The sequence below is a fragment of the Ochotona princeps genome, chromosome 27 (assembly GCF_030435755.1).
Source record: "Ochotona princeps isolate mOchPri1 chromosome 27, mOchPri1.hap1, whole genome shotgun sequence".
Taxonomy (NCBI): Eukaryota; Metazoa; Chordata; class Mammalia; order Lagomorpha; family Ochotonidae; genus Ochotona; species Ochotona princeps.
Genome location: NC_080858.1, coordinates 6,073,643 through 6,101,399, shown reverse-complemented (window position 1 = coordinate 6,101,399; position 27,757 = coordinate 6,073,643). Strand labels below are relative to the sequence as shown.

At 45.8% G+C, this 27,757-nt stretch overlaps 1 protein-coding gene across 1 annotated transcript in view; it reads right to left on the bottom strand.

Annotated features, from left to right (window-relative positions):
• The window catches only part of TMTC1 (transmembrane O-mannosyltransferase targeting cadherins 1), a 195,937-nt gene that overhangs the window by 129,282 nt on the left and 38,898 nt on the right, over positions 1-27,757 (bottom strand). The window lies entirely within an intron of this gene.

Below are 27,757 nucleotides of genomic sequence, written 5' to 3'. Positions count from 1 at the left end.
ATGTAAACTTTGCAACGTGAAAGCTGCTCATGTGCCTTCTTTTGACCTTGCCTTGTGGCCACCTGACAACAGCAATATGCAGGAAACAGGATACACTGCCTCCTGAACAACTGGGGTTGGTTATCTGTGTATCTACCCTGCTTGAGTGGAGAGGGAACACTCTAAAGCTGCTTATCTTCTCACTGGCCAAGGCTGCTGGCTGTGGGCCTTGGCTCCTGGCTGGCTGTGTCTGTTAAAAGCCATCCTCACTCCAGGCTCATGGCTCACATGACCCATGCCTCAGAGGGCAGCCCAACAGTGCACGCAAGACTCAGCCTTCATAACCCTCTCTGCGAAGGGATAGCCTATCCCCTCCTTTACATAAAACTGACTCAGGCAGGTTTCTGAATCATTTGGGGTCTGGATTGTGGCCCCAGTCTAGGGTCACTCGTGTCCCGGTTGCTCCACTTTCCATCCAGCTCCTCGCTTGTGGCCTAGGAGAGCAGTAGAGATGGCCCAACGCCTTGGGACCCTGTGTCCACGTAGCATACCTTTCAGAAGCTTCTGTCTCCTGGGTTTGGATCAGCTCAACTCTGGCTGTTGTGGCCATGCGGGGAGTGAACCAGCATACAGAGGTCTTTTTCTCAGTATTTCCTCCCTGCTATAAATCTGCCTTTCCAAAAATAAAAAATAAATCTTAAAAAGGAAAGAATGAAGGAAGAAACAAAGAAAGCAGGAAAGCAAGCAAGCAAGCAAACTGCAAAAATACATCAACTGCAGTTTTTTCTTGCAACAGAGGTACAGGTGGAATAAGGAACTTCACAAGGGAACAAGACAAGGCCAGGAGGTCAAGTCCAACGCACAACAGCCTAACAGGATCTTTTCTTTCAGGGTGTGAATTGAAGACTTTGTAACAGCATGGAGGAAAACAAAGGGGAACAGGAATAGAAGACTAGGCGGTGGCTACCTAAAGATCTGCCCAGACATCAGACGAAACGTAATAACTCGCTGCACATACAGGATGAAAGCATCTGGTCCACTCTGCTTTGGGTAGATTCCACTCTGGGGATCTCCTATTCTCAAATTCTATTCTCCTATTCTCTTGGCTACTGCACATGCAAGGCAAAGCAAATAGGACTGCAAGAAAACTTCCAACCACATGACAGGATTAGAAAAGCTGAAGAACAGGAAAGCGCATTTCCTGGAAGGATCCAGGCTGCCTACACCATGTGTAGGACCATGGTGTGAGAAGGCTCAGGGTGCTACTCATCACCCCGGGAGAAGGGCCAGCCTCAGGGAGTAGCATGAAGCAGTCCTCAGAGCCCAGAGCAGAGGCCAAGTACAGAAGACAGCCCTGTGCCAGGCAGACTGCAGGGAAGCAGCCACCTTTAGCACCAGCACCTGAGTCACCTCAAAGTGCACCAGGATCACTGGTTAAGCTCAGAGAGCTTTCTCTGCCACCCCCACCCCCGAGTTTCCAGCATAGGAGATCAGAAGGCAGTACCCCAAAGAATGTCTCTTTGGCATAAGGATTATGTTGAGTATTTTCAGAGTAAGAACCCTGGAAAGGGAACTGAAGTGACCCTTTTGTAAGGGGCAATTTATACCCCAAGGAAACCCTCACATTCCTGTCTGGACCAGGAAGGGAAGATGACTAGGTCATTCACAGCCTATAGCCTCCCTGGCCTGCACACATCTGCTTTGCTTGACCACTTCCACATCACTGGGTAACCGCACATTCTTCCTTGTTCCAAGAGACTACGGGGATGTATGCAGAGTTAAAGCCTCCTCTTGGACAGTCACTCAGATCTCTGGGCATATCCCCTGTGTACAGCAGATGTGTATGTATTGAACTTCTGTTTGTTTTTCTACTGTTGATCTGTCTTTCGTTATGGGCTCTGTTCCCCCCAAAGAACTACGAAAGGCAGAGAGAAAATCATTTCTCCTCAGTATACCAGGTCCAGCCTACTCCAGGGACAGCCTCAGGAACACAGGTTGATAAAAAAAAAAAACACATATTCTATTTCTGACATTACTGAAGTTTTCTACTCCCCAAGAAATGTCTGCTTTTGGCTTGAGAAAAGCACTATAAGCTATAAAAAGCAATTTACAGGAAACCTGTAATTTATCTCTTATCCCATCTTCTCTGGCTCCCAGGATATGTTTCCTGCAGTCTTTCCTCTGTTTACTAGAAATACAATCAATCTACTTAGGACACACTGGTCCAACACACAGAGGTACAGACATTTTTGCCTTGCTGTATTGTTTTTTGTAGTTGACTGAATATTTTTAATTTCTAATCAACACATAGTAATCCTATATAAGTGGAATGAGGCATGACATTTCAAGACACACACATAACATGCACAGTGACAAACTATGACCCCCAAACAATTGCACCAGGCGCAGGAAAAGACACATGGAGTGGGCAGGAAAAAGCTTCATCGAGAGGTAAAATTCTTCCTAAGAGCTTTCATTTTATTTATTTCAAAGGCAGAAAGATAGACACACCCAGATACAGAGAGATACGGATCTCCCACCCACTGACTCATTCCCCAAATGCCCACAAGAACCAGGAAGAAGACAGCTGGAAGTCAGGAGTCCAGAAATGAATCTAGGTCTCGCATGATCACAGCAGGGATCAAACATTGGGGCCATCACGGCAGCTTCCCAGGATGTGCATTAGCAGGAAGCTAGAACCAGAAGTAGAGCTGGGACTCACACCCATACATTCCCAGCACGAGAAGAGGGAGTCCCAAGTAATGAGTTAATTGTTGAGCTCTGTGCCCACCTTGAGAGCTTGAATTCCGGCAGTCTGTACAGGAAGTTACAAGTTTACATGGAGAGGAATGTGTGCATTTGTCAAAGGGCAGAGACTTGCACAGCAAGGATGGCAGAGCCAAGGCTGAAGGGCAGAGAGCACCTGTTGCAATCACCATTCCTGGGTGCTGACACATGCAGAAACTGCCCAGCCACTGCACGCTCATCAATGATCTACAGTGACTACAGTGCAACCTGGCTCCCAAATCAACCATGGTGACAACGAGGCACCGCCATAAGCCTCAGGATTCAGCTGCAGCCACTACTTCCCTGCACATGTTGGCTTCCTTGATGTATCATGGCAATGCAAGGAGGTGATTGTAGAAGCCCTCGAAGAGGGTTTGATGTAGATGCTTTCACCTGACTCCAAGAAGCTTAACCCACTCGGGAACAGATATCCTTTAAAAATGGTCACTTCCATGCGTAAAGGCTAGAACCAGTTCCGTGGAGTTTACTGTGAACTCTGGCAGTGACATTCTACCGTGATGTTGTTCTGCTAACACCACTTTACTGTTGATGAGGATGTATGTGTGTGCAACTGTGTGCATGTAAAAGAGAAAGGAGAGAAAATCTACCTTAAAAAAAGACAGTGGCAGGGACAGGAATGCTGTGGAAGGGACACTGACAGTACCAAATGGGAGAATACATTTCATGATATGCACCAGACATTAAAATTTTTGGTGATATCAAGACAGCAAAGTACTAACAGCGAGAATGAGGTGAGCCCGAAGGCCACGAGTTCTGTGAGAACTGGCCAATCGGACTGCAAACAATTGCTAGGCAGATGAGGAACTGCACACGGAACACCTGCTTGTGACTGTGGTGCCCGAGAGCTGGCTGGAACATGGTGGACTGCATGGGAAGTGCTGTCTAGGCTGCAGCCCACACCCAGTGCTGGGCCCATTTTAGGTTATGTTCAAAGACAGCTGCCAACCAGATTACTTGCTGCTTTGACTTTTGCCTGTTATAACTGCATTTGCTCTCTGTGCCACTCTTTTGCAAGAATGAAAGCTGACTACTGAACAGCCACCTCACCCCTCGCTTACCACTATGAAGATACAAAGACAAGCAAGGGTGGCACACAGTGACCAGGACTGGACATGGAGCCAGCGCCATGGCATAAAAGGTTACGACCGTATTGGCCTGAGATGCCAGCATCCCATAGGGGTGCCCGTTAAAAGCCTGGCTGCTCTACTTCTGATCCAGCTCCCCACTATAATCTGGGAAAGCAGCAGAAGATGTTCCAAGTCCTTGGGTCCCTGTCATCCACTTGGAAGCCCCCGAGGAATCTCCTGGCTCTCAGCTTTGGCTATTGTGGCCCAATGGGGAGTGAATCTGCAGATGGAGATCTCTCTCTCCTCTCACTTTTATTCTGCCTTTCAAATAAAAATAAATATATCTTGAAAAAGAAAAGGTGGCTCTGTTAAACACCATCTAAAGACAATGCGGTTTCTCCCCAAGAAACACACTCACATAACCAACCCATGTCCAAACCCAGATTGCAGCAAGCTCTCTTGATCCGCAACAGACTGACCCTGTCCTTCAGGTTCCCAGGTCTGCACCTTGGTCACTGCAATCAGCAACCTAAGGGTCAGGTCGTGGCATCATTTGCTGCAGTTCAGCGCTTCAGACCAAAGGCTAGGTTCCAAGAACATAAATCTCTGTTTTCTTCCCAAAGAGTGAAATGATCTCCTAAAAACATCGGTGTTTAAGAAAACCTTGCCTTTTTAAAGGGTACATCCTTCGGACAGAGAAAATTCACCAAGAAATGAGAATGAAAAATGATCAAAAGCTGGGAAGAGGTATTTTCTCCAAGATGTCTTTGTTTCTTTCTGCTCTTGGAGCAGAAAACGAGAATTTCTGCAGCAACCATAGTGACTCAGCTGTGAAGGCAACAATGATGTGGAAACAGCTATCTAAGATCAGAGGGTCGTCCCATGTAGTGATCAACGGATCAGCAATGCATTCAGGCTGCATAGGCTCACCTGCTGGCGTCACCTCAGACGACCACAAGCTAAGGACACTGGGCCTCCTAGAGGTCCAGGAATATCAAAGTAATAAAAACCACCTGCTTGCTGGGTGTGCATATTACACAAAAGGACTCACACATTGTATCAGAGGATCTGTGTAAAGCAGCTATGGTGCACAGCCTCGGGGGGAAAATATACAGGCAGCAGAGTGAAGTCAAAAATGAAAGAAAATATTTCTGCCTTAAACACGAATAAGAGAAAACAGTATATTTCCATGTTCCTCTTTTTAAATTACAAGTAGCTTCAGAGTGAAAATTCTGGATGACAAACTCCAGTGTTCCAGAGAAAACACTTGAAAGAACCCAGAAAAATCCCTACTTGCCTGTATTTCTCTATACTTTCTGCCCATCCTTCCCTGGTAGCCAGAAGAAGTAGGATAATGAAAATGGCCACATCAAGATGGCATTTTCAGAAATGCAGGTGCCTTCCAAAATGTGGACAAAAGGTATATAATGTCTTTAAATTACAAAAGTATTTTTAGGAAGCCTTCTTTAAAATGAACCTGTAATATGTATATACTTCTTTATGGGGCATGGTATTATCACTCAATGTGTGTCTACAACGTGTAATCATCAAGTCACAGTGATGGCCATCTCCATCTCTTCAAATGCTATCATCTCTATGTGTTAGGGACCCTCTCCTGAACAGTGTAACAAATGGCGACAAGCCATTGTTTCCCCACTGTGCTGGGGAGCCTCAGAACTACTGCCTCCCCCCACCCTGTGCTTGCCCCACCATCCCCCTCCCCATCACTTTCCCTTACCTCCTTGGCCTCTACTGACCTCCATTCCCTTCCCTGCCTCTGTGAGACCCAGCTTCTTCGTTTCCACAGTGAGTGTGGCCTCTCAGTACTGTCTTTCTCTACCTGGCTCATAATATCCTTTAGCTCCATCTAGGATGTTGCAGATGACAGAGCTGCATCCTTTTAGTGGCTGAAGAACATTCCATTGGGAGCAAATGTTGCATTTTCTTTATCCATTCACCAGTGTGGACTCCTTGGTTGATGGTCAAGCACAACTATTGCAACAAACCTGGATGTGCAGGTGTCTGGTAGAATGAAAGATGTATGAATACACCCAGTAATGGGACAAAAAGAGGTCATGTGGTTGACCTGTTTTCAGTTCTTGGAGGAATCCAACTACTGCAGTCCCTGATGGCTCTATCAGTCCACATCCCTGCCACTCATGTATTAGAGATACACTTCATATATATCTATCTTTAAAAGAAAGCATTCAGTAATTTAATCTCATTCTTTCCTGGACGCTAAGCTATGAGCAAGTCCCTCCAGGTTGCTACTGCAGTTTAAGTTGGGAGCAGACCTAAAATATAGCAAGGGGTGTAAGACATATTCTGCTACAAAGGTCTGGTCTCATTATCACAAGGCCAGCCAGTGATCCCAGAGGGGTCAGATGCACCTGCTGACACTGAGCTGCAGAGGTGGGCCATTCTGACACAGCTGCATCTAATCACACTTTCCTACCTCTACTCAGAGGCTCTTTTTGCTTTCTAGGGCTACCCTCATTCTCACTCAGCCCCATCCTTTATAGAGCAGGTGCCGTGTTCAGCTGCCTCTCACACGGGGCTGCTCCAAACCCAGTGTGTCCCACCTTGCTGGGGCCTGCAGAGCAGTTTTGGGCCAGACAAGATACAGCAGATCCCGTCCATTGCCATGACTACTGGCACTGCCCATCGATAAGTGTGGAGGCTGCTTTGTCAGCAGGCACTGGAACCACACCCTTGTTTCAGGATCTCTCAGGAGCCATGTGTCAGGGAAACCAAAAGATACAGATGCCAGTGTGTGTGTCCCCAGCTGGACTTCACCTGTCCTTGACATCACCTATCTTAGCCCTCAGAAGACCATTCTCAGATAAGGAAACAGAAAACTGAAAGTGCCTACCAGAAGCACAATGTTTACTTGAGAACTATTCTCTGTGCTAAAAGACAAATTTCTCCCCCGAGGCAGCCAGCTGTCCTGGCTGTCACCTCCAAACTCAGGGCCTACATAAACTTCCTTCCTTTATAAAATACACCATGATGTCCTCAGAAAATAGACTAACACTGAGATGTTTAGGTGTGAGCAACACTTAGATCGGCCAAGATGGACTGAGGCTAGCGCGTGTGCATGTGTGCGTGTGTGTGTGAGAGAGAGAGACAGAAAGAGAGATCCTGCCAGCTTGTACAGGTCAGGACCACAACCCAAATCCTGTCTGTGTGTCTGGTCTGAAAACCTCAAATTATGAGTCTCCCAAAGCACATGAGCCTGTTTGCTCATATAAATAATAAATAAAGTATCTCTCTCTCTCTCTCTCTTTCTCTGTCACACACACACACACACACACACAGAGCCACTGCCCTGGCCATTCATGGGGAAATAAATCATCTCAGAACTGGGAGAATCTGTAGGCACTCAAGTCCTTAGTGCCAAACAGTGTGCTATGTCTGTGCAATCTGCACATATCCTACTCGACACAATAAATCAACTCAAGATGACTTACAATACTTCATACAGTGTAAATGCTATGTAATTCATGGTTATACTCTTGCTTAGGTAATAACAGTGAGACATAAAGGTGTAAAGGTATGTATGTGTTCAGCAAGATGTAGTTTATCCCATGAATGCAAAGCTCTCCAACATGGTGAAGATAATTGCATACACAGACAGATAGATGGTTGCACACATACATGCACTGTCTCCCTGGAGGACACAGACTAATTTATTAACATGATTTTGAAACATCATATGCTTGTTTTCTCAGAAGCCTGAGGTCATTGAGCTACACAAGTGTTCAAAATGTCCATACATTGCCTTGCATGGCATTTCAAAAACCCTACTTGCCAATATCACATATCAATGTCATCAAAAGCGTATTTCGATATTGAGAGGCAATCAAACTCACAAAGAGCTACAAATTTCTGAAATGTTAACATCTGAAAACCTCTTCTTATATAACAGGAGCAATAGACACCATCAGGTACTTTACATAAAAGTGCTAAACTCACTGCTCATTTCAGAGAAAACACCCGTGATTAACCTCCAAGGCCGCTGACATCAAAGCCGATGCGACATGTGTGTGTGTCTTCCACAGCTCACGTGTCGGACTCTTAGTCCCCAGTACTACAAACTGGGGAGGCAGAGCCTACCGGGAGCTGCTCCAGGCACAAAGGCAGAGTCCAAATGGACAAACAAGTAGCTGCTGCCACAGGGACAGCCAGCCTGGTACAGTCGCTCTCCTTCCTGCCCTCGTGCCTTGCCCTCACCCGCAAGACCCAGTCGTCAAAAAGCTATGCTGCAAGCAAAAAGACCAAGCCGAAATAGGCAAGCACCTTGACCTTGAACTTGCTGGATATAGCACATTTCTATTTCTTTTAGTAAATTTCCCAGTTTCGGTTATCATGTTAGAGCAGCATGAGATGGACTAAGACAGTATAACTAATCAGTCAACAACGCTTTCCACTAAACACCACGTGTCACGACAAGAAAAATTTCAAATAAAGTGACTTCTTGAGCTGACAACACCCTCGCATAAGCACTGGTCCTAAGGACATCACTCTCTGGTGTACAGCCGTGGTGTTGCGGTCACAGGGCCCATCTCAGCACTCAGGCAATTGAAGTGACCTACTCGGGTCTTGAGATTTAATGAGAAATTGCTTTTACTTTTTCCAGCAAGAATATTCTCATGAGAATGTGGGCCACTACCTGCATTGACCATAAGGAGCCAGCGGGTGCATTGCCAGTGCAAATTACCATCACAAGGAGAAAAAAGTCCACGCCTCAGATTATTACAAATATATTTTTGACCTCACATACTTCCGCAAGCCAGACTGGGGTTCCCCTATTTAAATTTGCGCACTAGACTTAAACACACACAAACACACAAGAAATCTAACAGGCCCTCTCCCAGGCTCACACAGGGGCGAGAGGCCAAAACGCTTAAGTGGCTGACACTGGCCAGGATAGGTCTGTAGTGCAGAATGCCCTGGAACAGAGGGCAAAGGTCATGACCTTTACTTCACAGAACATGCATAAGGGGTGCTTCGAGCTTTCGACCAGCCCTACACCAGCCAGACTTCCCCTGATAAAATAAATAAATCTTTAAAAAATTAGCCTGTTGCAGACTTACAGAATTTCAAGTCCCACCTGCGGTTGCCTTGACAGGGCCAGAACAAATGATTTTGCAAGGACGACACAGGCCCTGGGCCAGGAGTTCCCCACCCTTGTGTAAATTCCTTTGACCTCACAAGATTCATAGGAGGTTAGTATGGATTTTAAACTCCATTTTATAAGCAAAGGACTGGTGCTTCAGAGCTACTTGAGTGCAGACTGGGATTTGAACTCACTGACCCAGGTTCTGTGGTATGTGCTTTAACTTTCACACCATGCTGCCTCGATACATTGTTCAAAATAAAATTCACACTGTTGTGAAAAACTTAGACTAGTGCACGCAACAGAATACATGAAAATACTCACAGCCTAAAGACATGGAAAATTTACAATCATATTAGCTTATTTGCAGATTTTCACTGCAAAGAAATAGGATACAGTAGCTAATAAAAATGTAAATTACATGAAATTGGAGTAAGATTCCATTGGCTACATGGAATGGAAATGTTAGCTCAAATGGGGAGGATAAGGTCCAGGAAAAATCTATGCAATAAAGGAGAAGCTTACTTTGTAAAAAAAAAATTATGATGATAATTTGAAAACTCACTTGGCATTTATAATCAGTAGACACATCTAACCAGATGCTATAACAAATCTATATTACATTGTCAAATATAGATGATATGATAAATTGCCCTCTCTGCAAACCGTGGAATATATAAGACCAAGTGTACCAGCACACACGTGAGAGGGTGTCCATCCCTGGCTTTTCAAAATGGACACAGGAGGTGCCTGACCCAAAAGGCCGAAGGAACACTATTCCAGACTAGGAGAAACAAACTTCTCTTTGGCTGAAAGAACTTTCCCGCAACTACCTGGAGTCCACGGGTGCTTAACAACCTTGCTCCTATGGAACTTGGCTTACAACAACTTGGCCTCACCTGTCAACCATACCACCAGCAACTTCGCCACAGGTGTTCCGGTAGATTTTCTTTTATGTTCAGAGTTTAGCAAATCTGTGTCTCTGAGTATAAACACACACATGAAACATAATCAGGGGAATACGGTCTATGAAAATGTGTCGGTGAAGAATTTTCATCACTGTGCAAACATCATACAGCGTACTCACAAAACCTAGATGGTCTAACTTAACACACACCTGGGCTAGGTGGAATACACATACTGATGCAATAGCTTGCTGCTCCTGGCCCCGATGTGAGCCAAACACCGATTAAAACAAACACAATACAGAAGACTGTTGAGAAACACAGACACAGCATGGAGGTTGTGCTTGCACAACACACATACTGTTAGGCTGATTTTTCATAAGCAGAAGGAACACCCTAACACCTCAACAACCAGGAGAGAAAATATCAAAACTGCAGCACATTTCATAGTATTATCAAGTATTGTGCACTGTATATAAATCCACGTGCTATGCATGTCTATTTGATAGTACATATGCTGGTTACACTACATCATCACAGAGTATAAATGACACATACTTCTATGATCTTACAGCTACAATCTTACTGCATGATGGGAACTGTTTAGTTCCATTGTGATTTTATGGGATCTGTTGTTGGCCAAGGTATCACTGCATGGAACCCAACTGTGTTAGTTTAGTGATGTAGTTCAGTAAATTAGTTTAAGAGAGTAACAAGCTACATTCTTTGTTTTAAACACTTCCTATTAGATATTACATATGTCACTCCAAATTTACAGTGGTACAATCATTTAGTAATTAAGAAATCTTCAAAGTTTTGGCATACCGAGACTCATAATTACTCTATAAATGAAAAGAAATTCGATTCATTATAAACTAATGATCTAATAATTACTCTTCAGTCAAGCAACTTTTATCTCAAAATTGCAAGTGATTTATAACACTATAAAATTAGGCAATGACAGCTACCAATAAGAAATATTTAGGGCTTGCTCAGTGGTATAACAGGTAACTCTATCCCCTGCAATGCCAGCATCCCCCATGGATGTGCTGGTTCCTGTCCCAGCTGCTCCACTTCCAACACAGCTCCCTGCAGATGGCCTAACAGCCTGAGAGAAGCAGCAAGGACAGTCTAAGTGTTTGGACCTTTGCCACCCATGTGGGAGAGCTACATGAGGCTCCTGGCCAGTGACTTTGGCCCAGCCCAGTACTGGTTCACGCCCCATGTGGCCACAACGGCCAGAGCTAAGACAAAGCCAGGAGCCAGGGGCCAGGAGCTTCTTTTGGGCCTTCCATGAGGGTGCAGGGATATGAACCAGTGTCCATATGGGATCCCAATGAATGCAAGGTGAGGAGTTAGCCACTGGGCTATTACACCAGGCTTGTCCTAAAACGTTTATAAATGTTGATCATATACAAAAAAGGTGGTGGGCTGGTGAGCAACAGGGCTTTATGGCTCAAATGAGTATGTTGGAGACCACAAGGACAATGCAATTCAGAAGGCAATCAACAACACAATCTTTCACAGATCAGAACAAGATGTAGTTATTCCTTTTTTAAGATTTGTTTTACTTCAAAGAATTAGAGAGAAGAGAAGAGAAGAGAAGAGAAGAGAAGAGAAGAGAAGAGAAGAGAAGAGATGAGATTTTATTTCATCCACTGGTTCATTCCCCAAATGGCCATTACAGCCAAAGCTGGGCTGGTCCAAAGCTGGAAACCAGGAGCTTCTTCCAGGACTCCCATGTGAGTGGCAAGAGGCCCAAGACTTGTGCCATTCTCCTCTGCTTTCCCAGGCCACAAGGAGGGAGCTGGATGGGAAGTGGAGCAGCTGGGTCATGAACTGGAACCTGTATGGGAAGGCAGCACCACAGACAGAAGTTTATCCTACTGTTCTACCACACTAACCCTAATGCTCATATCTTCTAATACTCCTTCTTTTCAACAGAGTAGTGGGCACCTCAGAAATACAAATCAGAAAACAATCAAGGGAACTCAAGAGTTAGAAGAGAAGTAGTTTGTACACAACTGCACATATAGAAAACTCAAGAGCCTGTTGTATGTTGCACTACTATAAAAACTATTGGGATAATAAGCACTGATGGTGCTACTTACAAAAATTCAAATTTGAACATAAACTTGATTTCTATATACTCACACCGATTTTGAAAAACAGACCTTAAAAATAGTATGTCTAACAGAGGTGAGGCTGGTCTAGAAAATCATAAAGCATGATGTAAAGTCATGAACGCAGATTTCAACAGCAGAACAGCAACTGCTCGTAAAATAACCAAGGCAGCTACCAAGGGATGCAGAGCGGCTAGCGCAGCAGACATCGGGACCATTTTAAGACTACGGTAACAGACTGGTTAGGAGCCTGGAAGACAAAGGAATATAATAGAGGAAACAGAAACCAATAATATCCCCAGCAACTGAATTAGAGCCATCTTGAGCATAGGCCAATGGTAACAGGCTGGACCCTGAGCAAATCTTGTTGGACATGAAGTTATTCATGTGGAAGACAAGAAAGGAAGGAAAGGAGGAATGCCAGTCAGGAAGATCCATGTAAGATATTTAAGTACAAAAATCAAAATAATTCTCTAGAAACACATAGAAAACAGTCTAAGATTCACAACCTCCAATCAGAAAAGACATAAAAGATGCAAACCATAGAAGACTAAATTTTGTTTCTTTTGCTTTAAGATTTATTTCATTTTACTTAGGAGGAGAGAATCTATCTGCTGGTTCACTCCTGCAACAGCCAGGACTGGGCCAGGCCAGAGCCAGGGGCCTGCATACGGGCCCAAGCATTCTCTGCTACTTTTCCCAGATCGTTATTAAGGAACTGTATTTGTAGTAGAACAGCTAAGCACAGAACCAGAACCCATTTAGAGCACTGGTTCTGCAGGCAGAGGCTTAACCTACCCCCAGGCTCAATACTAAGCTCTGCTCCATTAAACAAATATCTCTTTAGAAATACCAGCCAAAGACCTGAAAAGGTACTTTACAGGGTCAATAATAATTGTAGGAATTTGTCATCAATTTCTTCAATGTGGAGGTAGAAACTAAGTCAATCACAGGAACAATATTTCTTACACATTAAACTTTCACAATACTCCTGTCTGATCATATTAACCCCTAACATTCTGATTAGAATATAGAGTATAATGATGACATACAAGCTAAGGAGTAGAGTATATGCTGGCACAACCAACTTGAGGGAAACAGTAGTGTGGATCTAATTAATGATGAAAAGGATATGTATACCCTGTGGCCTGATAAATTCCATCTGCATGAATGTGACCCAGAGAAATTCTTGTATGTTAAGAAGAATGTTCACAAAACACTATTGTTGACAGCAACAGCAAGCCCTAATGCAGCTGACAGGATGTCAGACAGGACACTGTGCAGCTGGGAGGTGGACAGAATAAACGCCACCACTAGAACAAATAGGACTCAGGACTCCTGGGTCAGGCGAGAAAGGCAAGACACCAGGTCACACACAGGCAAGGATGCAACGCACACAAATGGACTGCTTGGGGACACACATATATACGCAGTAAATACAACACCAACAACAACCCCCCTCCACAGAATTCACGATGTTACCTTTGTCTCAAAATTTATTAAAACAAAAAGATCATATAAAACTAAACCAATACACACATACTAAAATGGCATATAGCTCAAATTCATCAATCCAAGTGACAGTCTTAAACTCATAAAACTTGGCTATATTTGTCAAACTCTCAATGTAGTAATTCCTCATTTTGGAGCCCAATCATTATATAATAAAGGCACAAGTGAGAGACTATCAGAGAATATTCATGCTCATAAAATACTGCACCCAAAACAATGACAAAGCACTCTAACATAAATTATTTATTCCTGGTTCATAACTAGTTCAATATTTGACAGAGATTAAACTCTCCAGTAATCAGACTTCATCATTTCGGAAAAACAATTTCTTTCATCTGGTTTCACAAGATCACCCACTACAGCCTTCAATTTCTCAGTCATTCCCTTCCAGAGACAAAACAATGGCATCTAAGACCTACGGTTATCAATACTTGGTGATCAGATACTGTACTTCATCTTGCCAATGACATTCAAAGGAATGTATCTGAAATGACCAGGCTGTTGACTGGAAGATCTCCACCCAGGCGTCTCCTAGCTGTTCAGGACCTCAGCCCAGCCACACAGACCCAGCTAAAGCAAGCCCAGCACTCCCCAGCCTTGGTAGGTCCACTGCCAGAGTAGCCCCCATATACAACGTGGCTGCCACCCATGCCCACCAGCCAGGGGGGACTGGCTGCCTATTTTCTGGAGCCACTGAACCAGAGAAAGAAACACAGAAATGGCTACAGAGAAGCACCTGACCCATCAGAGCATCCAGACTCCTGACCCCTCAGCCGGCTCCATGCCTCAAAGCAGCTCACTGGGTTGTATATTTCACACAAAGACAAAAACCATGAACAAGAAAACTGGCCTTTCCAGACACCAGGGACATTAAAACACATATTTACTCAGATGGTAACAGATTCCACACCACCTCCCAGTTTTCATGCAGCCCCAGGGAAGCTGGCCTTGGGCTTTTAATAAAGTCCTTTTCAATGGATGTCTGCTGTTGAGGGCTAGAGAGGAAATGAGGCGTGTGGCCAAGACAAGCACAGAATAAGGGGTCCACCCCATGGGGGCTTCTGCATGGGGTGGCCAACCCAGGACTCATCATATGTCATTACAATCCTTCCTGTCTTCTCTCCACACTTGTCACAAGTTTTCAACAACAGCTTGACTGCTGTACATTTCATCTCTGAACCATCCCCAAATTCCAGCCCTGGGGTAAAAGTTGGCCAGATCAATGTGGTGCTCTCAAACATCAGCACGGTTCACCACTTGGTTGTCAGCAGCACATAATAAAACCACCTGAGAACAGACTAGGGGGAAAGAAACAACAACCCAGGAAAGCCGAGTAAGGCAATATCTTCACATACAGACGAAAGCTATGCCAAGAAAGAACTGTTAAGATGGAGAAATTAAGTGCACACATAAAAGATGCTGCCTTCCCCAAACTGTATCCGCATGCCTTATAAGCAACAGTAGCTGTAGGTAAGAGATAATGAATTATGTAAACAGGGTAACAAGACAGCAAACAACTTCTTAGCCTTCCAGTAGGCTCGGCTGAGCGCAGCAGGGGTGCGACGCTGCAGCTGGAGCCTGATTCGGCTGAGAGCACCGTCAAACACAATCCAATTGCCCCAAATGTCAAAATACAGCACAGAAACCATAACACATGTCGCAGGAGCTCTGCGTCTGGAAAGATCTGATGTGTGATTTATTAAGCCTGGGCCAGAGCAACATAGGATCAAAGCTGAAGGGAGAGAGAGAGAAGAAAAGCTCAGAGCTGAGGTCCCAGGGTGCTCTTCTGAAACACAGAGTGTAGGATACTACCCACCACCTACACAGCCATAAATTACAATGAAAAAGGAACTGTAAAGTCTCAGAAAGTGCGGGAACCTAGGGAACCAAAACCATGAGGTTTGTTTTGAATGTGAATAAGAGGGCTTGTCATTTTCCATGCACAGGCAGACACAGTAGCGGCGGTATCCTCCAGCTAATGCAAAGGGAAAACTAATTTGAGAATAAGGAATGTTTAATGGACCACGAACTGGCCATACAGCATGCAGTATCATCTGCATGTCCAGCGGTGGAAAACCTTTTACAAGTAAGAGCTTCATTAAGATGCTGGGAGGTGGGAGGGTTTGCTATTGCTGTTATACCCAAAGCCATAGCCAAGTGTCTTTGTAGGCTCTGCTCCCAATGCTAACCTCCTGTAAACGCACACCCTTGGGAGGCAGCAGGTGACAGCTCCAATACTTGGGTCCCTGCCATCCAAGTGAGAGATCTGGTCTGAGTTCTCACTCCTGGTTTTGGTCCGGTCCAGCCCACGCTGTTACTGGCAAACACAGAATGAATCAGGGCATGGAAAATCAGTCTCTCTTCATTTGCCCTTGAAACAAAATGAAAATAAATTTTGTGTGTGTGTGTGTGTGTTTAAGTGCTATAAGTTCCATCCCAAGAATAGAACAGGCTTGGCTGGAGTTGGGACCAGAGAGCACAACACAGCGTGCCACTGTCACATCAAGTTTCACTTCCAGACCCTGCACCATAACGAGCCTTGACAGGGAACGGGAACCCATGAGGCAGAGGGGAGCAACACTGGATGCCAGGAGAACCTCGGAATCGGGTGGGAACAGCTGGCAGAACAGCGCACTAGCTTCATTAACCAAACTCAGTGTCCCTCCTGGGTGGCCTCATCAGGACATGCTAACCATGAACACATAGCCTTGAGTGACCCAGGGTCTCACCTGAGGACATGGACCCCACTTTTCCATCTGTAAGTCCTCTGTCCCTTGTCACACACAGCAGCTAGCAGGTGCACAGGGAATCCTGATGAGCACTGGCTGCAGCACAGCCCTAACGTGGCCGCCTCTGCATGCAAACTTGCTGGTCCACTTCTCAGCTGTGACCCCTACTAGCAGTGAGCGACCCCCTCTGTGTCTCAGCATCCACCTGCAAAATGACCACAGCACCTGCCTCATGACATTGTGCCCATGAATTTGTTCCTTATGGGTCTCCCTGTTCTGCAATGGCAGCTTACTTCCCTGCCTGCTTTGTCTGGGTCACTGATCTCTGCAGTCTGCCTCCCTTGCCTAATTTGCCCTCTGCAGCCAGGAGCTGCCCCCTCCCCTGCAGCAGCTTCTGCTTCACTCACAGTGGGAGTCTTGGCTGGACAGAGGAAGGCTGGATGACCTTGTCCTCAAGGATTTACTGACTCCGCCCTGCCAGGCTGAGGCTTCCAGCTCCCAAGACTCCACTGGGATTACCCTTGTTGCCAGGCTATGTTTGTGATGACAGTTCTTGTTGGCTGAATGACCTAAGGAGCCTGCCTCTGTCTTGGAAAAACACTTCCCTCCAACGACCTTAACCGGACTCTTATCTTGGGATTCAATGTATCTCCTTCCATTCAGCTGGAAATGCATCTCAAATCTGGGGATCACACGCCACATGCCAGGCCAAGCTGGGTGCTCACAGCCAATATGCCAGCGAGGACTATGGAGAGCTGGGAGAAGCCCCACAAAAAGCCCAGGCAGGTCACGGCTGAATCCAAACCAAACCCTCCCCACCCACCAAATCAAAGGCTGAAAATAAACGGAGAAAGGGAGATTTTAAAAATAGACATGGGAAGGTGAGTGTAAGACCAGAGACTTGCCCCTGCCATCAACTCAAGAACGACCCAACACACAAACGTCCTGCCTGATGCTTTTGTAAAATGACATATTGGATTGCAACCAGCCATATCTCTTGGGAGCCAGATGGATTAAGTTAAATGTCTTATTTGTAATGTTGCTTAAAACACTGAGCCTGAGGCTTTGCAAAAATCTTGTCTCCACATCTGCTTCAGAGTCTCACCAAAGGATCCTCTTGTCCCTGAGGCCAGCAGCCACCACAGATCCCTCCTTCCCCACCACACACGATCAGTACAAGCAGGCTGGATTGCTACACTACACCCTCTCCAGGGAAGGCCGTCAGGGCGGCAGCGGGACCCTGGGCAGTCTCCATAGAGGGTTCTGAGTGTGCCGGCAGCTTAGTTCTTTCCTGATGTGAAACCTAAGTTCTTATTTGCTATTTCTTTAGATCACAATAAAATCTGGTAAACCCAGAAATGATAGTTCTTGCATCTCAGAATCTCAATGTTCAACCTGACACTCACCTAGCGGGGCTAATTGTGAGGCCCAGCATATGGTACAGCATATTAAGCAAAGGTCTGAAGCGCTGGCATCCCATAGGAGCACCTGTCCTGCTTCCAAAAGATGGCTCGAGTACCTGGGCCTCTGCCGACCACATGGCAGACCCTGCTGGAGTTCCTGCCACTTAGGGGGTAAACAGGGAGATGGAATATCTCTCTCACATGCTTTCACTGTCTCCTTTCTCCCTCTGCCTTTCAACGAAATAGATGTATCTATAAAAGAAATTTTATTCCTGGCTTAACGCCAGTTACAGTAGGAACCTAGTGACAACACAAGTAGAGAAGGGTCATGAATTAGAATTTAGAGCAAGGCGTGACCTGTAAGAATAAAGTAAAATAAAAGAAAATTATTTTTACTAGTTTTTTATTAGTCTTGCTAAAATCATTTATAACTTGGCAAAGAATTCACTTTAGCAGTCTAAATGTCCAGCATGGTGAGCTTTTCAGGGGAGAATACACTTTATCCTCTTGAAACAAGCAAACAGATCTGTTTAGCAACTCCTGCTCCATTTACAAATCCAAGGTTAATTTTATCTTTTCCCTCTTACTGACCTGAAAAGAAACATTCAGGCTGCAGATCCATTTAAACCCAAAAAGGAGGAAATGAAATGTTACTTTTTGGCAACCAGAATGTACACAGACTTTTTTCCAGTCACTGTAATTACCACTTTGCTTACGCAGTTCAAGATTTTTTTTGGCACGCAACAGCCCAACTTCTTCCAAATCATATTGTCAATTTCCAAGTAGCTCCAGAATAGTCTTGCCATTATTCTACAATTCTTCTTGGCTACCATTTTGCTCTGCTCATTCATTTATGCTTTCCTGTAACAATCAAGCAACTGTATTCCTATTCTCCTAAAAAGATACATATTGTTATCTTTTTTCATGATCAGAATGATTTTTTTCCCTAATATTTACTCAGGATTAATTATATGCACACACAGCATTAAGCACTTCAAAAAGAATGATGCCATACAGACTGTACAACCTTTCTGGGAGAGCACGCTGTCACAAAGGTTATACCCACAGGGCAGGTTAAACGCAGGGGCCTTCAGACACGGGTCCGCTGACACAGCTGGGTATAGGACAGAGTGTTTGGAAAGCAAGCTTTGTACAGGAAGAAAGGATTGTGTGAGACGGCAAAGTGAAGTAGAAGAAGAGAACCATGCAAAGGAAACCCAGGGCACTGCGTAATGGAAGTGAGGCATCACCTGGCTGCAGTGAGGCCTGCTGGGCAGAAAAGCGTTGGGCAGGATAAAGGCACTGGGAACCAGGGACGAACAGCTAAGACTAACGCTCTTCAAACACCACAGAACTGAGATTCAGGACGGCCCCCAAGGCCAGACAAACCCTGTTCTACACCTGTTCCCACTGAGGACTAGCCTGGGTTTGCAAATCCACACTATGGACAGCAAAAGGACCCAATTCAGAGATCCTTCAGAGCATGATCCTGTGGCACAGTGTAGAAAGCCACCGCCTGCAGCACCAGCGTCCCATGTGAGCACACATTCAGTTCAAGTTATAGCTGCTCCACCTCTGATCCGGTTCCCTGTCAACATGCCTGGCAAAGCAGTGGAAGATGGTCCCGATGCTTGGCCCCCTGCACTCACATGGGAGACCTGGAGGAAGTCCTTGGCTCCTGCATGGCCCAGCTCCAGCCACTGCAGCCATTGTAGAGTGAACCAGCACATGAACGATCCATCTCTCTCTCTCTCTCTCTTCCTCCCTTGTAATTCTGCCTTCCAAATAAACACACATAAATAAATAAATACTTAAATAACAAGAGATTTTCTTCCAGTGTTACGTAGTAAACTCTTGCCAGGCTGTAGGACAGATTTTACTTGTGCTGAGCACAGCTTTTATTGCTTCTGATTATCAGCCACCCGAGGGAGCGGGTCCTGTGTCAAACTCCAAGGAGTCCTGGTGTCGAAGGACCTGGCCAGCCGTCCATCATCCTGGTCAGCAGGCCCCCACTTTCCACAGCCGCTCAGACAGGCTGCTTGCTGCAGCTGCCATTCAGACCAGCAACATGGCATCGCCTGGCTTCTAAGCCAGTCACACCACCCCAGATGGACCCCAGAACCCAGCCCTCACCTCCTCAGTGGCAGTGGTAGAGTCCCGGCGCCTTCTGCTGAATTTGCTGAACCGCACACTATAGCAGACAAGGAGGTGGGTGAAGCAGCACCCAGATTCCAACAGTGATCACCTGTGCTGCTCTGGCCACACCACGGGCTCTGAGCTCAGTTTGTTCACACCTCAAATGTGCAAACCCTCAAACCCACCTGGATGTGCTGCAAGTGAGATAAACAGAGGAGCAGTAATCTGCATGCCCGGCGAGGGAGCATGGCCTTCCATGAGGATTACCCACGTAGCCCTCCAATAAACCCATGAGGTCTGTGAGGCTGTTACTTCCACTTCAGAGGAGAAAGTCAAGCATAAAGAACACAGGGCTTATGGAGTCCCAGACAGTGGGGGCTGTACCTGACCTCCTACCTGACCTCTGTGGTCATGCTGTCCTCCACCATCAGCTGACATAGCCGATGTCAGCCACCAGGCGTAGCACCAACACACTCCTGAGAGGGCCTTTGGTGGACACAGAGGCCACAGTCTTGGGCAGCCTGTAACAACCCTGGGCAATGACCAGTCATTGCACTGTTCATCCCTCAAGCCAATCAGCCCAGAGCCATTTCAGCAAGACCAAGGCCTGTCTGCCTCAGCTGTGTCTCTTCTCCCTCCAGAACCGGCCCCTTGCAATAACACACCTCCCGTTCCGGAACACACTCAGCCTTCTCTCTGAGACACAACTTGGCAGGACCTGCCTCAGCCAGCAGTAAGGCCTCCCGGGCTACAAGTTCCCAGGAATGCCTGTGGTTTCTGGTCTCCACTCCACAGCGCCTTTCTTCCAGCTGCAGGGATGTCCCTCCCCCACTCGGTCCTTTCATGTGCTGAGCTTCCTGGAAGCCTTTTGCCTCACACAGCTTCTCCAGCATGGACTGCACTCGATGGTCGCTGTTCTCCTGGGAAGACGCACATCCAACTCACTCTGGGAGAGATAACTCACTTCTGCCACCACTGCTTGGGTCTCTGAGCCTCCCTCCTTGTAACGCACTGACGCTCTCTCCCACTGTCCCAGGACAGAAGGGGCCCCAGGACACACAGTGTTCATTTGCCAAACAACCCCTTGTGGCATACAGTGTTCACACGCCAAACAAAATTGTCCACCTTAACCACAAGTCCTTTTCCCTGTCCCAACACTGCCTGCTGCCTTTTTGCATTTCCACCTGTCTCTTACACTGCAGGAAAACACAAGTGTCACATATAAACAAGTTTTCTTTTTCTTTTGACATGCCCCTCTGAAGTTTGCTGATGGAACCACGTGCCTTTACTAACCTTGCCTGCTCTGATTTTTCAAGCAGATTTTAAGAGATGCAAAAATTTCTCATACGGGAAACGTCAGGCCAGTTCCCCAGGACCATGGTATTTCCTGCACTTTCTGATCTTTGCCACACTCTTCCCTTATGCTGTATGGATGACCTCACCCATAACCTGGGAGACCAGACATCAAACGGGGGAAACGAGTACTATGTATATGTGTGTGTGCACGCATGCGCATACATGCATAGACATACAAATATATGAAGGATCCTCAAAAATTTCACGAAAAATGCGTAGTATTAAAAAACTATGCAGAGATATCAATTATTTGCACCAAAATAATCCTCTTTAAGCTTCATTTTCAGAAAGTCTTCCTGTGTGTGTGTCTGAGTATCTGGGTGTAAGGACACAGGAAGGAAGAAAAAGAAAAAGAATACATTTCATTATAAACATGAACAAAAGACTGTAAGAGTAGACCCATTTCCCATGCTTCTAATATGGAGCCACCATGACAACTTTTCACCAAATTCTTTTTTTTTTTAACATAACTTAACTCAGCTTGAGTTTAGTGATTGGCCGTTTCTTTTTCCTTCTGCTTTGTAGAAGAGAAGCCGCTATGGTAGACCTCCCCAGGAGGCACTGGTCTTTTCTGCTCTTTCCTGTAAGCAAGGGGCTTGCTCAGGCCATGCGGCACAGAGCAGGACCTGGCAGACATGTCCTCTGCACTCTCCTACCTGCTAGCATCTGGCTGTTGCCAAGCTGGTTAAAAACGTGATAGCTAAGCAACCCATCGCACGGCAGCCACTTTCGAATCCAACCCTGACTTCAGCAGAGGCTGGCTGAGGCAGGCAGAGGGAAGTCCAGGGTGGGGAGAAGTGGCAGCAAATCCCCCCAGTCTTCAAGGAGGCGCTGACCTTCCCTGGACAACCTCTGGCCAGTACCTCATCTCCCACATAAACTCATCTCCCACATAAACTCATCTCCCACATGGTCTTGTTCTTCCCATTCACTGCAAAAGCCAGAAGGCTTTTAGGAGCAAAGCCTCAGCAACCAGGCCACAAACCTACGATTTCCAGGGTCTCCATCAACAGCTGAGCTTCTACCAGTTTCGACTTCCCTTCCCTGCAGTTCCACTCTCAAATCTGGAACAGCCGGATAATGAGATACCACACAGAGTTGTTACAAAGATTAAGTGACCTAACACATACAAAGCACATAGAACAGTGTGCAAGTGTAGAAGACTTAATAGATGCTGGCTATTATTGCTAATTCTGTTCAATATATTCTGGAGGATGGTTTATGGGAACTCAAGAGTATATCCACCAAAGAGAACTATTACCTTATCATTTGGGAGGTATTTAATGAAAACCTCTGGAAATGCGCTCATCGAATAGATGACATTTCATAAAACTTGGCAGCACAACAATCAGTGTTATGGATAAAGGTTGACTGGGTTTATAGGTCACAGGTGAGGTGATTCTGCTGCCGGTCACGGTTGGCTCAGAGAGGACCACAGGCCCAAGAGGGCAGATTGGCCTTGTCCACCCAATCCTGAGCTGAGCAGCAATACACAGCAGGTGCTGCAGGTGACAGAAACAGGAAAAAGGAAGACTGCTCTTCCAGTCAGCCTCCTTGAACCCTGGGAGTTCACGGACAGCTCCAGGTTATGCTGTGGGTGGGACACTCTGAGCAGGCCTGCTGCGGTCCTAAAAGGATGGAGATCATGGCCAGGGAAGAACTGAGGGTTCCTCCAAGTACATTTTCTCCCTAGCCACACAGCTCGTCCACTCTCTCCACAGTCATCCCTTAGTGGCCACAGGGGAAAGCGCCATTTCCACGGCAGCAGTGTGCTCACGGCCAGCAGCCTCTGTTTAGACCCCAGGGCAATTCCTTCCCAGAGGACACAGCAAAGAAACCGAGACCAAAGTCGAGTACAAGCAGAAGGAAATCAGAGCTAGTTTCGTACCAGGAAAGGACCAATATATGTCTAAGAGGAAGGCAAATAGGGATGTTTACTTAGTTGTTTTCTTCATATCCTCTTGTACGTTTTTAATTTCTTAGCACAAAAACGGGGGGGAAGGGGAAACTTTTGCTATTTTTCTTAAGGAGCTCAGTGTTATGGCATATCAGGTTCCGCCCATGATGCTGGCATCCTATATCGGAGCCTCAGTTCAGGCCCCAGTTACTCAATTTCCAATCCAGATTTTTTCAGGGCTTATAACTGGGAAAGCAGCAGAAATACCCAGGGCCCTGTCACCCATGTGGAACTCCCAGATGCAGTTGCTGGTTCCCGGCTTTGGGCAGAACCAGGACCAGCAACTGCAGTCATTCAGGCAGTGAACCATCAGACAAGACAGGTGTCACTCTCTCCCTCTCTGTCATTCTACGTCCTAGACAAACGAGACAATTTTGCAAATGTGATCCTTCTCTTTTTTAAGATTTTTTTTATTGGAAAGGCAGATGTACAGAGAGAAGGAGAGACAGAAAGAAAGATCTTCCATCTGCTGGTTCACTCCCATAGTGGCCACAATGGCTGGAGGTGAGCCAATCGGAAGCCAGGAACAGGTGTTTCTTCCAGGTCTCCCTGGTGGGTACAGGGTCCCATGATCCTGCACCATCCTCCCTTGCTTTCTAGACCATAAGCAGGGAGCTGGATCAGACCAGCGCCACATAGGATGCTGCCTATATCGGATGCCAGCACTGCAGGTGGAAGCTTAATCTCTCTTTAAGAAAAAAGCAAACTTGGGCTCAGTGCAATGGCTCAGTGGCTAAATCTTCGCCTTGCACATCTCAGGATCATATGGGGGTAGGTTTGTTTCCCAGGCTGCTCCACCTCTGATCCAATTCCCTGCTTGTGGCCTGGGAAAGCAGTAGACGATGGCCCAAAAGCCATCTCCCACGGAGGAAACCTGGAGAAAGTGCCTGGCTCCTGGCTTTGAATTGACTCAGCCTTAGCTGCTGCATTCACTTGGAGAGTGAATCAGCAGATGGAAGTGCTTCCTCTCTGTTTCTCCTCCTCTACATATATCCAACTTTCCAATAAAAATAAATAATTCTTTAAAAAAATTTAAGAAGCCAAAACCAAGAAACTTACTGTTGGGTCCAGAAACACAATGGATACTTTGTCCAAACTTCTGCAAAAGCTTTCACAGACAGGCACAGATGTGGAGATCCCATGCAACACTCCTCCAACACATAACAGCACACAGCTCACCACTGTCACACAGGCTGAGACTGCATGCTGAGAAGCACCGCACCCAACAGATAAGGCAGCACACAGAGTAGGCAGGCCCCCCTAAGGGATGTTTTTACACAGTTGGCTCACAGATGCTTTCCAGAGCATTTAAGGACTACCTAGAGGCAAAACGTGACACATGCTACCAGCATCCTAGAGGAACGTGAAGAATGTGTGTGCCTGCAAGGTACTGAGCTGGGTGTCTTTAACCAAGAATCCCAAGTCTGACCTTACCCCAGGCTAAGAACATCCAACCTGGAAAATAGGACCAACCTGCTCATACACAGAGGAAAGGACCACAAGCTGGTGCTCCTAGGGTACTTCTGTGATCCTCACAACATTCTAGAAGTCACTCAAGCATCTTTCCAGAAAACAGACTCTTCAGAACTTGACCTTTAGAGTATGGGGCAACCTCAGGAGTGGATCAAGGACTGCTTTGCAGTTGGACACAAGCTCCCTAACTTGCCTTTCCCATATATATGCCTGAATGGTGGGAACACCTGCTTCCTGGGGATCTGTGATTGGAGGCACAGCCACATCAATTATTGGCTGCCCTTTTCCTCCCAATGGGAGAGATCATCATGACAAACTCTAGAGACATATAGAAAACCAGGGACCCCAATGTTTCCACAGGCAGCTCAACCACTCCTTCCCCAGCTGTAACTGCCAGCTAGTGTTTCTTGTGGGTCCATGTGGTATTGGCCCTGCATTCTTTATACAAGTCAAGCCATTTACAGTAACGATAATTAGTCATTCTTGTGTGATAGCTTTGGGATTAAGTTAATCCAAGTTTTGAAGGCACTTAAACTAGTAATCTAGGACCAAACCTCATTTTGAATGACTTTAGGATCCATACACCTGGCATGAGGCATGCCACTTTTTCATTGTGATTAAAGACATACAGGGAGGAAAACTCGAAAACTGCTTTCAGAGGAAACTTCATCACTCAAATTCTTCAAGTCAACATACTGTTTCCTCTCCATGAACATTACATTTTGTTATTTACACTCTAAAATGAGGAGTCTGATGTGCAGGCTCGCTCAGAATTTATCTTGGCAGCAAACAGGTGCATCTGATGTGGAGCCACACCTGCTCCACCACTTAGGGAGGCACAGTTAATATTGGTCTGCAGAGCATTCAATTGATCAAGCCAGAGAAGAATATTTACTCTGCATCTGCTCATTTCTTTGCCAAGTAGAAAAGCAATTATCTGCTCCAGCATAAAATACAACAGCTGCTTGGACACAACACACGTAAGACATCATCTTAATCAGGAACTGGAATTCAGAATTTTAAGCTTAGCAGATTGAGTGAACAATACAATGGGATGAGCAGCCCTATGAAACTTCTTAGTATTTTCCGCTCTGGGAAATAATCATGAATTGAGAAGATACGTATAAATTCAGGTGTGGGCAAGTGGCTTTCTTCCCATCGTGAACTAACAACACGCCCTTCAAAGTCCCTGTTAACTTTTCTTAAACATGAAAACTCTGCCAAATTATAAAACTGCAAACACTAGTAAGGGACTTTTTATGGAAGAAACAACCATCACAAACAGAAAACATGGAGCCTTCACAAATTTGCAGGATTCAATTATAGTAAATATCTCAAAACTACCATTTGGCCATCCTCAAATTACAAATGTTGTCAAACGGTTTGCATTTTCCAATCTTCACACTTCAATAATACATTCCATCTGGGCTCTGCAGTCACACTTCCCAGCACAGGAATCTAATTCCGATACAAATGCAGCTGTAGCCTTGGCTCTCGCCAACGACAGTCAAAGCCCAATGGCAACACTCTGAGGCGTCTCCACCCCAGGACACCTGCCTTCCTTCCCAGCTTCACTGCCCACAAGCCACGTCCTGAGATGCCTACAAACACGTGCGTGCATTCATACAAAGGTGTGCAGGTGCACACCTCCGAGCCTTCTCCTGTGCTGCGCCTCCTGCAAAGACACCATCCTGCTTTGTGCAGCTCAGTATTTCATCTGTTCAGACCCAGCTAGAGCCACATCTCCCCAGCTGGTGAGGTAACCTCCACTGCATATTACACAATTCTACCAGGACACTGGTGAGCACCAGGAATACATCCATTGGAATGACTTCTCCATCAAAATGCCAGCTAACCCATCCTTGGATGGTCAGTCTCTATACTGAGTTCAGGAATTACCATGGTAGGACTGCCAGTCCAGCTGCTGCAGAAACATTAACTGAAAGGCTGGATGTAATTGGAATTGAGGCAGTCCCATACTCACCAAATGAAGTAAAACCAGCCTTTAAAATTGCATGCAAGAAAAAACAACATAAACTTTAGCAACACATCGAAAAAGATGCTGAAGCATCAAAGAAACAAAAATCAAATGTTTATTCCTTGCTAGTCTCTGTGTCCAGAAATGAGGCTCACACATGCCCCTCAGTTCTGCTAGATTCCAGTTCATCCTTCTAACAAATGCACCAACGTTCTTAAGCAGGTTCTTCTTCTAAAGGTTTGCTCCTTGCAAGCCGGAGATACCTAAGACATTTATATATAAATGCTTAATAAATGTGCAGTAATCAGCAAACTGCCTCTCAGGAGTCAACAGAAATCAGTTAGCAAATACACAATTTTACATCGAGAATGGCTGAAGGCAGAACACATTTAATCCTTAAAAGTTTTCATCTGTTTCACATTGACATTTCCATCAATACATCTGGCCTAAGACTCGGGCAGCCAAGAAACCAAAGGAAAAGCAAACAATGACACACACACACACGCTAGCAATGTTGCCTCCACAATTCGTGTAGTCCCTTAAAGAACCTCTCCTTCCAGAATTTCGTTTTAGACCAACCTCCAGCTTCCACACAAGCCCCAGCTGCCCACATGGGGACTAAACCAGAAGAGGAAGGTTGACAGCACACAGTTTCCTAAGAGTTTGAAGACATGCTGCCAAACCACGCGAGGCACCTGTTACCTGTCCTGTCTTACAGATAAGATCCAGTGAAGTAAAGCAACTGACCCAAGGGCCACGGCAGATGAGAATAAAAGCAGAACCTTTCCCCACCACCCAGCTAGGCTTCTTGAACTACCTTGTACTCCCTCTCATTTCCTCGCAGCCAGCACAACCCAGGAAATAGTTCTTCTCTTAAAAAAAAAAATTAAAAACGAATCAGTGATTTGTCCTATTCGGGGTTTTTCATAAACAGTTTGAAAGGACAATAATGAGTTTGACTCCCTGAGCCATTCTGTTCTCTTCATCATCAGCCATAATCACGCCTGCATTTATTTTCTGTTCACAAATACCTGGAGCCGAGTGTGCAATCTCAATTCATCTGAAAACGGTCACTGTCCTTTGCAGCTAACAGGGGAGTCCCGGAGCACCAAGGACAAAGGGTCAAGCTCACCCTGGGTTGGCATGACAGCCTGAAACATACTTTTATAATCAACGAGGTGGTTTTTCAGCTTTGAACTTTTCAAAATTTAG